Source organism: Pristiophorus japonicus, chromosome 22 (assembly GCF_044704955.1).
Source record: "Pristiophorus japonicus isolate sPriJap1 chromosome 22, sPriJap1.hap1, whole genome shotgun sequence".
Classification (NCBI taxonomy): Eukaryota; Metazoa; Chordata; class Chondrichthyes; family Pristiophoridae; genus Pristiophorus; species Pristiophorus japonicus.
Genome location: NC_091998.1, coordinates 62,422,336 through 62,435,481, shown reverse-complemented (window position 1 = coordinate 62,435,481; position 13,146 = coordinate 62,422,336). Strand labels below are relative to the sequence as shown.

Genomic DNA, 13,146 nt, shown 5'->3' with positions numbered 1-13,146 from the left:
CCTGGATGTGCACTTGAAGTGTCGTAACCTACAGGGCTACGGACCGAGAGCTGGAAAGTGGGATTAGGCCGGATGGCTCTTGGTCGGCCGGCGGGACACGATGGGCCGAATGGCCTCCTTCCATGCTGTAAATTTCTATGATTCTATGAGTTGCATTAGGCTGATGGGGTGTTGGAGTTTGTGATATTGCCCGGCAGCTTGAGATTGGTGTAACAGGAATCACTTGTTGATGCCGATCACTGTCGACACAGCGAACCACTGGTGATAGCCGGCTGCAAACTGTGAATCGTGCTTCCCGCCCCCGTGAGGAAGCTCGTGATGACTTTCTGCTGTCAGGTTTTATCAATGCTTAGGAGCGGACTGTGACTTGCAGTTAGACTTTGGAGCTCTCAGGAAGGGACTGTACCCAGAAGGACCATCGGTCTTGTCTCTTCTGGTTGATGATGGACTATATTCTGCATTTAGGGGAGATGCAACGAGACTTGGTGTCATGGTACATCGGTCATTGAAGCTAGGCATGCAGGTACAGCAGGCAGTAAAGAAAGCAAATGGCATGTTGGCCTTCATAGCGATGGGATTTGAGTATAGGAGCAGGGAGGTCTTACTGCAGTTGTACAAGGCCTTGGTGAGGCCACACCTGGAGTATTGTATGTAGTTTTGGTCTCCTAATCTGAGGAAGGACATTTTTGCTATTGAGGGAGTGCAGCGAAGGTTCACCAGACTGATTCCCGGGATGGCAGGACTGACATATGAAGAAAGACTGGATCAACTAGGCTTATATTCACTGGAATTTAGAAGAATGAGAGGGGATCTCATAGAGACATATAAAATTCTGACAGGATTGAACAGGTTAGATGCAGGAAGAATGTTCCCGATGTTGGGGAAGTCCAGAACCAGGGGTCACAGTCTAAGGAGAAGGATCATTTAGGACCGAGATGAGGAGAAACTTCTTCACTCAGAGAATTGTGAACCTGTGGAATTCTCTACCACAGAAAGTTGTTGAGGCCAGTTCGTTCGATATATTCAAAAGGGAGTTAGATATGGCTCTTGCGGCTAAAGGGATCAAGGGGTATGGAGAGAAAGCAGGGATGGGATACTGAAGTTGCATGATCAGCCATGATCATATTGAATAATGGTGCAGGCTCGAAGGGCCGAATGGCCTACTCCTGCATCTTTTTTCTATGTTTCTATGTTTACATTTCTTTAAAATACCTGAACAATTACAGTGAGGCCTCTTTTCAGGTTACGCCTGCAGCAGACTGTCTGCTGTCTGGAATATGGCACTGGGAGTGGTGATGGGTTGTAAGGGGCCCCAGTTGTTGCTTTAGCATCAGGTAGCATGTTTGATCATTGTGGTCGTACTGAGCTCTGCTCTGCCTTTATTTGGCGTGCGGTTGGTGAGCAAAGGCTGTAGCCTCGATCTCTCGTGCCATCCTTTCCAGCCTTCGGAGTTGGGCCGATACTTGTTGGAGTTTAGAAGAATGAGAGGTGATCTTATTGAAACGTGTAAGATTCTGAGGGGGCTCGACAGGGTAGATGCAGAGAGGATGTTTCCCCTAGTGGGGGAATCTAGAACTAGGGGGCTTAGTTTCAGAATAAGGGGTCGCCCATTTAAAACGGAAATGAGGAGGAATTTCTTCTCTCAGAGGATCGTGAATCTTTGGAATTCTCTGCCCCAGAGAGCTGTGGAAGCTGGGTCATTGAATATATTTAAGGCTGAGATAGACAGATTTTTGAATGATAAGGGAGTCAAGGGTTATGGGGAGCGGGCGGGGAAATGGAGTTGAGGCCAGGATCAAATCATCCATGATCTTATTGGATGGCGGAGCAGGCTCGAGGGGCCGAATGGCCGACTCCTGCTCCTATTTCGTATGTTCTTCCTTTCCCTCCATATAAGGGTACAGCGGCTGTTTGCCTTATACTGGAGCCATCCTCGGAGCTCGCGGGGATGCAGGAATTCTGTGCTGCATCTCACACACAGAGGTAACCCTGGGTGGCAGCGGGCACGGGGTGAGTGGTTGCACGAGTGTGGGTCCTGGGAAACCTAGAGTTGTGGCGAGGCTCCTGAAATATCTCCTTGTTGGAGAAAAGAGCATCTGTGACCTCCATGAAAGAAAGACTTGCCTTTCCATAGCGCCTTTCACCACCACAGGATGTCCCAAAGCGCTTTACAGCCAATGAAGTACTTTTGGAGTGTAGTCACTGTTGTAATGTAGGAAACGCGACAATGACTTTGCGCACAGCAAGCTCCCACAAACATGACCAGATAATCTGTTTTAGTAATTTCGATTGAGGGATAAATATTGGCCCCAGGACACCGGGGATAACTCCCCTGCTCTTCTTCAGAATAGTGCCCTGAGATCTTTTACATCCACCAGAGAGAGCAGACGGGGCCTCGGTTTCATGTCTCATCAAAAAGACGGCACCTCCGACAGTGCAGCACTCCCTCCGTACTGCTCTGGGAGGGTCAGCCTAGATTCTTGTGCTCAAATCCCTGGAGTGGGAGTTGAACCCACAACTTGCTGACTCAGAGGCAACAGTGCTACCCACTGAGCCACGGCTGAACATCACTAAAAGTAGTACTTCATTAGCTAGAAAGCACTTGGGACGTCCGGTGGTGGTGAACGGAGCGATGGAAAGGCAAATCTTTCTTTCATGGCGGTCACAGATGTTCACTTCTCCAAGAAGGAAAAACTTCAGGAGCCTCGCCACTGATGTAGAGAAGATGTTTCCATTTATGGGGGAGACCAAAACTAGGCATCATAAATATGTTCTGGTAGTCTGTCGTATCCAACAAAGACGTTATTGTGCTAATCATCCATGGCATGTGTCTTCAAGGCCAATTCTGGATGCACATAGTCTCTTGCACGTGGGACAAGAGAAGTTCGATGTGCCTGATGCTGACAGTACTGCCACCTGATGTCGTCTATCTCTAGTGTCCCGCAGGCGTTGACATCGGCTTTCTTCAAAGGTCTGGCAGGCAGTCCTCATGAGGGTTCGCCACTGGATTTTATTAGCTGCTGTATTCTCGAGGTCCTTTGGTCGGATACCACAGTACTGGAGGTTAGCCTTGATACAATCTTTGTAGCGCTTGCGGGGGCGCCCCTGGTGTCTTCGACCTTCACAGAGCTCGCTGTGAAGAAGCTGACGAGGGATCCTTGGCTCATCCATGTGGATGACATTCCAGCCCACCGGAACTGGGCTCGCATGATCATCACCTCGATGCTAGTTGATTGTGCTCTCTCCAGAACCTCAAAGTTTGACACCCGGTCTTGCCAGCGTATGTGGAGTATAGATCTGAGACTGCGCATCTGGAAAGCTTCCAACTTTTTGATGTGATGCCTGTCGGGTGTCCAGGTCTCACATCCATAAATATAGTCACCAATAAATCCAACCGGGAATTCAGGAGGAACTTCTTTACCCAGAGTGGTTAGAATGTGGAACTCGCTGCCACAGGCGAATAGCATAGATGTATTTAAGCAGAAGCTAGATAAGAACATGAGGGAGAAAGGAATAGGCAGAGATGGGGTCAGGCTGAGATGAAGTTGGGGTGGGATGAGGCTCGTGTGGAGCATAAACACCGGCATAGACCAGTTGGGCCGAATGGCCTGTTTCTGTGCTGTACATTCGATGTACGATAGATTTTTGTTAAGCAAGGGTATGAAGGGTTATGGAAGCAAGGCGGATAAGCGGAGTTAAGATACAGATGAGCCATGGTCTAATTGAATGGCAGAAGAGCTCGAGGGGCTGAAGGGACTCCTTCCGTTCCTAAGATGATGTCCCTGTCAGTAGCCAAAGGCGTGAATCTACTTATCTTTAATTGAAGACTGAAAAAGTGCAGATCAGATCCTTTTCAAACCAAAGCCCTAATAAAAATAATCCTTGGTGCAGAATTCGCAGGATTTGTATTAAATTGTGAAAGATTAAACGGTAGAAACATCAACACTGAAAATGCTGGAAAATGCATAATGGGTCCGTCCTTATCAGAATGTGAACAGACCATATATCATTCGTCTTCATCAAGACCACGACTTGAACTGCTTTCATAATACTCCATCTCTGTTGTGAATCTCAGACGTAGAGTTTGTACACAAGCTAATTTAATTTGAATTGTCAAGCTTCAGATGAGGGGAACTGGAAACTCGTGTGTTCTCTCTCTCTTTCTTTCTTTATCTTGTGACTGGTCTGCAACTAATGACACTCTATAGGGAAAGCAGCAGAATCCAGGAGAACAGCAGGAATACAAATCAGCTTCAAGTTTGCTGTCTGACTAGGCCCCTCCGCAGAGGCTCGTGGCCTCTCAGTCGTGAGGTAACCCAGGTATTGGTGCCTCGCATTCATCATCATAGACGGTCCCTTAAGTCGAGGATGACTTGCTTCCACACCAAAAAAGGGAAGAGCTCACATGTGTTCCAATGAAGGACCTAATATTCCAGGTCCTGAACTAAATCCTGAAGGGTGGAAGATGCCTGTGCGTGGATTTTTTTAACATGGGGTGGCCGTTGTACACCAGTCACCACACGGGCTTGACAGAGCTAGGTCTTGGCCAAGTGGCAAGGGTTACCCAGGACGACTGGAGACCAGCTCTGCTGCACGGACCCAGTGCGCACAGATATCGCAGTGTGGGCTGGGCCCGTGTTGCCCCTGGGCCCTCGCCTCTCTTGGGCCCCGATCACGTCCCTCTACAATCTCTCGCCGCTCCTTCACCCCGACCTCGCCGCTCCCGCTGTACCTGCCCGCGCTCCAATCACCGAGCTGGATCTTGGTGACGTCACTCTTCACTGCCGTTGCTCTCCTGCTCCAGCACGTGCTGCTCCCTGGAGTGGTATGTCCCCACGCTGCTCCTTCCGCTCCCCGGCTTGCTCCGATGATGCTCGAGGCCGGGGGCCGCTCAGACTGCTGGGCCAGGCCGCCACATGTTACCGTAGCGACCGCAACCGCGTGGCCACAGTGCCTCTCGGGCCGCAGGGGGCAACAGTGACACAATTAATCGAAAGCCTTCAATGGCACCACATCAGGAGATGCAGAAGGAACATAGAGAGAGATGTCCATTTTTAGTGGCCCACTTATATATTGCTTGAGCCGGAGCAGGAGGATGATCTGTCTGTGTTTGGGTAAACCTGAGCTCCCCTTCCACTGTTCAACCAAATCCCCAGCTATTCCTGTGTTTTCTTTTTCACGTTTTTTTCGCGCCGTTTCTCATCAGCTCTCGTGAACCTTGAGTGTATCAGCCTGCAGGAAATGAAAGAAAGGCTTTGCATCTGTGACCTCCATGAGAGAAAGACTTGCATTTATAAAGCACCTGTCACGACCACCCCAAGCGCTTTGCAGCCAATCAACTTCTTTTGAACAAAAGCAAAATACTGCAGATGCTAGAATGTGAAGTAAGAACAGAGACTGCTGGAAATCTCAGCGGGTCAGGCAGCGTCTGTGGAGAGAGACAGTTAAACGTCTCGGGTCGATGATCCTTCGTCAGAACTGCCAAATGTTCGAAAAGAACAGATTCTTAAGAAGCACTGAAAGGGGGAGGGGAGCAAAGAACAAAAGGGAAGGTCTGTGATAGGGTGGAAGACGGGAGAGATTAGAGAGACACAAGGAGATGATGGGCCCAATTGAAATGGTAATGGCCGGAGTTAGAAGAAGGTTAATCTGGATAGGGTGTGAATGGTGGGGTAATGACCAGCTGCCATTAGAGACAGAGAGAAAAAAAACATTAGCTCGAGGGGTTGGGAGGCGAGGGCAGGGGCAGGGAGCCAAAGATTGGCAGGGGTTACGATCTGAAATTGTTGAACTCGATGTTGAGTCCAGAAGGTTGTAAAGTGCCTAAACGAAAGATGAGGTGCTGTTCCTCGGGATTACGTTGAGCTTTGTTGGAACCGTGTAGGAGGCCGAGGACGGAGAGGTCAGCGTGAGAGTGGAGCGGGGAATTAAAGTGACAGGCTCAGGGTCACACTTACGAACTGACTCTTTTGAAGTTAATCACTTTTGTAATGTAGGAAACTCAACAGCCAATTTGCACACAGCAAGCTCCCACAAACAGCAAAAGAAAGATCTTGCATTTATATAGCGCCTTTCATTACCTCAGGGACGTCCCAAAGTGCTTTATAGCCAATGGAATACTATTTGAAGTGCAGTCATTGTTGTAATGTGATAATGACCAGATCATCTGTTATTTTTTCAAGAGAGAGAAGGAATTTGAAGGGACAAAAGATAAAGACAGAACGAATTGACAGACTGGGCTGTAATTTTCACCTTTCACCCCAATGGGATCTGATGCCAACAATCGGCAGAGGATTTGTGTCTGTGGAGGGGTTTAACCCCGGTACATGTATCGACACAACGGGATCTGAGCATGAGCATGAAACATAAAACAGACTCCCTCACTCACTCTTGCTGCAATAGCCCACTGCAGGTATCATCATAGGCAGTCCCTCGGAATCGAGGAAGACTTGTTTCCACTCTTAAAATGAATCCTTAGGTGGCTGAACAGTTCAATATGAGAACCACAGTCCCTGTCGCAGGTGGGACAGACAGTGGTTGAGGGAAGGGGAGGGTGGGACAGGTTTGCCGCACGCTCCTTCCGCTGCCTGCGCTTGGTTTCCACACGCTCTCGGCGACGAGACTCGAGGTGCTCAGCGCCCTCCCGGATGCACTTCCTCCACTTAGGGCGGTCTTTGGCCAGGGACTCCCAGGTGTCGGTGGGGATGTTGCACTTTATCAGGGAGGCTTTGAGGGTGTCCTTGTAACGTTTCTGCTGTCCACCTTTGGCTCATTTGCCGTGAAGGAGTTCCGAGGAGAGCGCTTGCTTTGGGAGTCTCGTATCTGACATGCGGACAATGTGGCCCTGCCCAGCGGAGCTGATCGAGTGTGGTCAGTGCTTCGATGCTGGGGTTGTTGGCCTGGTCGAGGACGCTAATGTTGGTGCGTCTGTCCTCCCAAGGGATTTGTAGGATCTTGCGGAGACATCGTTGGTGGTATTTCTCCAGCGACTCAAGGTATCTACTGTACATGGTCCATGTCTCTGAGCCATACAGGAAGTATATTGGAGAAATGGCAGATTCACGTCCGTGTGTTATATAAACGCCTGTTTTTGAGATTTCTTCCCCTTTTTGTTTTGCAGCCCTCACCAACATCAAGCTCTGGGCCATCGACAGACAATGTTTCCAAACGATTATGATGCGGACGGGGCTGATCAAACATGCCGAGCACATGGAGTTCCTCAGAAGGTGAGTTGCTGCTCCCGAACTCTGTGACCCATTCCCCTGTCACACACTCGCTGACCGCGGGGGCAAGAAACATCCGCGAGGTTTCCGACCCCATATCAGCACAACCTTCCAATTCAACTTGTTTAATTCAGTGGCCACGTTCCAGTCAATAATCGATTACAACAATGTGATGGGCGAGCGGGACTTGGTGTGTTAGGAAACAGGCAGCAGTGTTTGGGATGTGCTCAAGTTTACAGAGGGTGGCTGTCTCGGAGAGAATGGGAATAGTCAAATCTGGAAGAAACTAAAGTATTGTTACCGGGTATTGAGCAGGTAAGGGACACCTTGGGCCAAAACTCCCCTGTTCTGTGCACCCTCCCGTTAGCGCCTCCAGGGGGGGCTAGCGGAGCGCAATACTGTTTTTGCCTCCAATTCTGGCCTCTTGTGCTTCCCGCTCTCCCTTCACTCCACCATTGGCGGCCGTGCCTTTAGCTGCCGAGGCCCTGGTTTCTAAAATTCCTTCCCTAAACCTCTCTCTCTCCTTTAAGACACTCCTTAAAACCCAGCTTACAACAGTGACTACACTCCAAAAGTACTTCATTGGCTGTAAAGCACTTTGAGACGTCCGGTGGTCGTGAAAGGTGCTATATAAATGCAAGTCTTTCTTTCTTACCTCTTTGACCAAGTTTTTGGTCACCTGTCCCAATATCTCCTTCTTTGGCTCAAAGTCAACTTTTGTTTGATAACGCTCCTGTGAAGCTGCTCGGGACGTTTTACTACATTAAAGGCGATATATAAATGAAAGTGACTGTTGTAACTGTGGTCAAACAGAGAACCTTTGGTACTGTAATCTAGCTGATTGGAATTTATCACCATTATCATCATTATAGGCAGTCCCTCGAAGCGAGGATGACTTGCCAAAAAAGGGATGAGTTCACAGGGGTTCCAATGAAGGACCTAATATTCCAGATCCCGAACTACATCCTGAAGGGTGGAAGATGTGCGTGGATCTTTTTAACGTGTGGTGGCCGTTGCACACCAGCCACCACACGGGCTTGACAGAGCGAGGTCTTGGTCCAGTGGCAAGGGTTAACCAAGACGACTAGAGACCAGCTCCGATGCACGGACCTAGTGCGCACACATATCGCACAGTGTGGGCTGGGCCCGTGCTGCCCCTGGGCCCCTGGCCCCAAACTCACGCCTCCCCTGGGCCCCTGTCACGTCCCTCCACAGTCTCTCGCCGCTCCTTCGCCCCAATCTCGCCGCTCCTTCGCCCCAATCTCGCCGCTCCTTCGCCCCAATCTCGCCGCTCCTTCGCCCCGATCTCGCCGCTCCTGCTGTACCTGCCCACGCTCCAATCACCGACCTGGACCTTGATGACATCACTCTTCGCTGCTGTCGCAGCCCGTGCTGCTCCCGGGCCGCTGCTCGCCGCTCCTTTTATGGCCCCGACCTGCCGCTGGTGTTCTCACGGAATTTATCACTCGTCACTGCCCGATCTCCACTTTATAAGGCAGGAAGAGAGTACAATCAATCAGTGGGAAGCTCAGTCTATAAATCAGACAAATTTATTGAATGTTAAACAGGTAAATGGGCAACACTCGATACAAACAGCAGCCTATATAGTTATATCGTGGCATAAAGCAATAAAACGTCCCAAGGTGCTTCACAGGAGCGGAAACGGGCAATGTTACGGAGGTGAAAGTCGGAAACAGTGCATTTGCAGTAAAGTATTTGCTTCCTGGGTTCTTTGCTGAAGAATTCATAGCAACACATTGCTATTAAGAACTAGTGGGTTTATTAGCAAAGGTTTAACAATCACACTACACATTACCAGTTCATCCACCGGGCTCACAACCACCTGCCTCATCGTGGATCCCCTGAACCCAACTGGCTGGGGTTTTATTGAGTCTTGTGAACATCACGTGACTGGCTAAGCCACCCCCAACTCAACAGCTCCACAGTTACTCACAGGTGCACACATTACAGCCTCAAAGTAGCCCCGTCACACGGTGTCGCCTTCCTGGGTGAGCATCCAGTACCAGATCGTCTGCCCAGCCCTGTCACTGCTGGTCTGCTGCTACACAGCCGGGACACAGTTCCAGTCTCTGACAATATCCTGGAACTAAACGATTGAGAAACTGTGCTTCGCAGATTCAGATAAAGCTGTCACACACAACTTCAAATGCATTGCTTCAAAAAGATTCACAGGGTGTCAGTTATGTGGCATCATGTCTGTACTGTAATTGCCGAGCTTGTTTGCCTTGCTGAGATGCCCATTGATCTGTTCCGATCGCGATGCACAACCTGTCAGTTACCCAGACTTCTCGATGACGCTGCTGGACTAATGTTTTGTGCTTAGCGTTAATATATTGAGATGTCCCTCACTATCCCCAAGAACAATCCAACGATGCACAGTGATACCGCCCGAACACCCTACCGTCTTTCACGTGGAGCTTGAGGATACGGCTAGCTATAGCTGCAGTGGGACTGGAGTGCATCATCACCCCCGGCAACCAAATTTTAATTTGATTTAAGTTATGGCAAAAAGTTAATGGTTTATTTGTCGGTTTTAGTGCCCCCCCATTAATAAGTGGGCACTTGATTTATGGTTTTACAAAAATAGTTGTAGAGCTGTTGAGTTGGGAGTGGCTTAGCCAGTCAATGGTGGATGAACTGGTAATATGTAGTGTGATTGTTAAACCTTTGTTAATACACCAACTAGTTCTTAAAAGCAGTGTGTTGCTATGAATTCTTAAGCAAAGAAGCCATGAAGCAAATACATTACAGGGAGCGGGACGAGGATGGAATTTTCTTCATGAAGAGATTTTGGTAGAATTTCCTTTGATGAGCAGGCAAATGTCACAGCTTTACAACTATATTAGTTGATAACCATAAATCAAGTGCCCCCGATTAAAGGGGGGCACTAAAACCGACAAACTTAAACAAATTCAACTTTAGACATTAAACGGTCAAATGAAAATTTGGTTGCCGGGGGTGATGATGCACTCCAGTCCCTCCGGCGCCCATCTCTCGCGGAAGGCCGCGAGCGTACCGGTGGACACCGCGTGCTCCATCTCCAGGGACACCCTGGCCCGGATGTAACCGCGGAAGAGAGGCAGGCAGTCGGGCTGAACGACCCCCTCGACCGCCCGCTGCCTGGACCGGCTGATGGCCCCCTTGGCCGTGCCCAGGAGCAGTCCTACGAGGAGGCCCTCGGACCTGCCCGCTCCCCTCCGCACAGGGTGCAACAGGCTCTACAAACCTGTGAGCATACTCACCGCTGCATACATTACAGCCGTCAAACTCCTCAATGTTACCCATGTATCTTAGCGTAGCTGCATTGCGCGAGTCTGCAGATATACCCGAAGGTTGCTGTAGGCTGCATTTTTTTCTGTCTATGTTCCACTGCTTGAGGGGCTCTGACCTTTTCATTACTCGGTCAGGGACTGTTCCTCACAGTGCTATGCCGCGGAAACAGTAGACCCTACTGATTAACATTTATTCTGAGCCAAGCTTCTGTTCCCAATGTGCTCAATAAATGCTCCCAGCCCAGCAAGGAAGAAACAACGTGTCCAACAAAACAAATTAGCCCATTGTTCACTTTTTTTCTTGGTAAACTTTTCCCAATTTATGCACGAGAAAGGAAATACAGCTTTTTATTTGATATAATTTTCTTACATTTCCCGAGCCAAAGTGTCAGACTGTGGCTCAGTGGGCAGCACTCTCGCCTCTGAGTCAGCAGGTTGTGGGTTCAAGCCCCACTCCAGGGACCTGAGCACATAATCCAGGCTGACACTTCAGTGCAGTGCTGAGGGAGTGCTGCACTGTCGGAGGTGCTGTCTTTCGGATGAGACGTTAAACCGAGGCCCTGTCTGCTCTCTCAGGTGGACGTAAAAGATCCCACGGCATTTGAGGAAGAGCAGGGGAGTTAACCCCGGTGTCCTGGGCAATATTTATCCCTCAATCAACATATCAAAAAACAGATTATCTGGTTTGTGGGAGCTTGCTGTGCGCAAGTTGGCTGCCGCGTTTCCCGCATTACAACAGTGACTATGCTTCAAAAGTACTTGATTGGCTGTAAAGCGCTTTGAGAGGTCCGGCGGTCGTGACAGGCGCTATATAAATGCAAGTCTTTTTTTATTTTTACATTCTCTGTTTCTCTCCGTCTTGCACCTTCCTCCCGTCACTCCTTCCTTTCTTCGCTATTATAAGAAAGATTCTGGCTGGAGGTTAACTGGATCCTGGTTCGAGGGGGAGACAGAAAGCGGCCATCGAGTGAAGGAGCCAGATACTGACAGCGGCTGCTTGCCGAAGATTCCAACAGGTGGTTTGCAGATGTATTGAGGGGTGGGATAGCTCTTTACCTGGGCGATGGCTGGAACCCCTCCACCATTAATGATTTGCTAACAAAGCCGTGGCTTTTGAAATGTGCGATTTCCGATAATATGGTTTGATGGCGGGATTATTAATGGGGCCTCTGGTTTTGTGTTCCCTCGGCAGGGTGTGATGAGGGAGCAGTGGTGAGCACTGAGCATGGCCCCTCAAACCGCCCCCCTCAAACACCACCTCTTCTTTCTCTCCACAGTGTGCCCTCATTCCAGGATCTCCAGGAGGAAGTGTTGAGTAAACTGGCTGACATGCTGGAGGAGGTAATGAGCTTGCGACCACATTCCCCCTTTCCCCCATGTCTCCTCCCATTTGTTGAGGGGGACGCCTGCTCCACTTGACAGTTTTCTCCCAGTAACTCGCTCACAAACAGGAAGTCTTCTCCCCGCTCTCGCCCCTTCTCCCCGCTCTCGCCCCCTCTCCCCGCTCTCGCCCCTTCTCCCCGCTCTCACCTCTCTCCCCGCTCTCGCCCCCCTCCCGCTCTCGCCCTCTCACCCCACTCGCGCCCCTCTCCCTGCTCTCCCTGCCCCCTAACCCCACTTAACCCCCCCAGCCTTCCCCCCTCCCCGCCTTCACCCCCCCCGATCTCGCCGTCTCTCCCCGCTCTCGCCCCCTCTCCCCGCTCTCGCCCCCTCTCCCCGCTCTCACCTCTCTCCCCGCTCTCGCCCCCCTCCCGCTCTCGCCCCCTCTCCCCGCTCTCACCTCTCTCCCCGCTCTCGCCCCCCTCCCGCTCTCGCCCTCTCACCCCACTCGCGCCCCTCTCCCTGGTCTCCCTGCCCCCTAACCCCACTTAACCCCCCCCGCCTTCCCCCCTCCACGCCTTCACCTCCCCCCCCGATCTCGCCGTCTCTCCCCGCTCTCGCCCCCTCTCCCCGCTCTCACCTCTCTCCCCGCTCTCGCCCCCCTCCCGCTCTCGCCCCCTCTCCCCGCTCTCACCTCTCTCCCCGCTCTCGCCGTCTCTCCCCGCTCTCGCCCCCTCTCCCCGCTCTCACCTCTCTCCCCGCTCTCGCCCCCCTCCCGCTCTCGCCCCCTCTCCCCGCTCTCGCCCCCTCTCCCCGCTCTCACCTCTCTCCCCGCTCTCGCCCCCTCTCCCCGCTCTCGCCCCCCTCCCGCTCTCGCCCCCTCTCCCCGCTCTCACCTCTCTCCCCGCTCTCGCCCCCCCTCCCGATCTCGCCGCCTCTCCCCGCTCTCACCTCTCTCCCCGCTCTCGCCCCCTCTCCCCGCTCTCGCCCCCTCTCCCCGCTCTCGCCCCCCTCCCGCTCTCGCCCCCTCTCCCCGCTCTCACCTCTCTCCCCGCTCTCGCCCCCTCTCCCCGCTCTCACCTCTCTCCCCGCTCTCGCCCCCTCTCCCCGCTCTCGCCCCCTCTCCCCGCTCTCGCCCCCTCTCCCCGCTCTCGCCCCCCTCCCGCTCTCGCCCCCTCTCCCCGCTCTCGCCCCCTCTCCCCGCTCTCGCCCCCTCTCCCCGCTCTCGCCCGCTCTCACCTCTCTCCCCGCTCTCGCCCCCCTCTCCCTGGTCTCGCCCCCTCTCCCCGCTCTCGCCCCCTCTCCCCGCT

The 13,146-nt window shown here is 51.8% G+C and overlaps 1 pseudogene; it reads left to right on the top strand.

Annotated features, from left to right (window-relative positions):
- LOC139234789 (cGMP-dependent protein kinase 1-like) overlaps window positions 1-13,146 on the top strand; it is a 125,362-nt pseudogene that overhangs the window by 80,778 nt on the left and 31,438 nt on the right.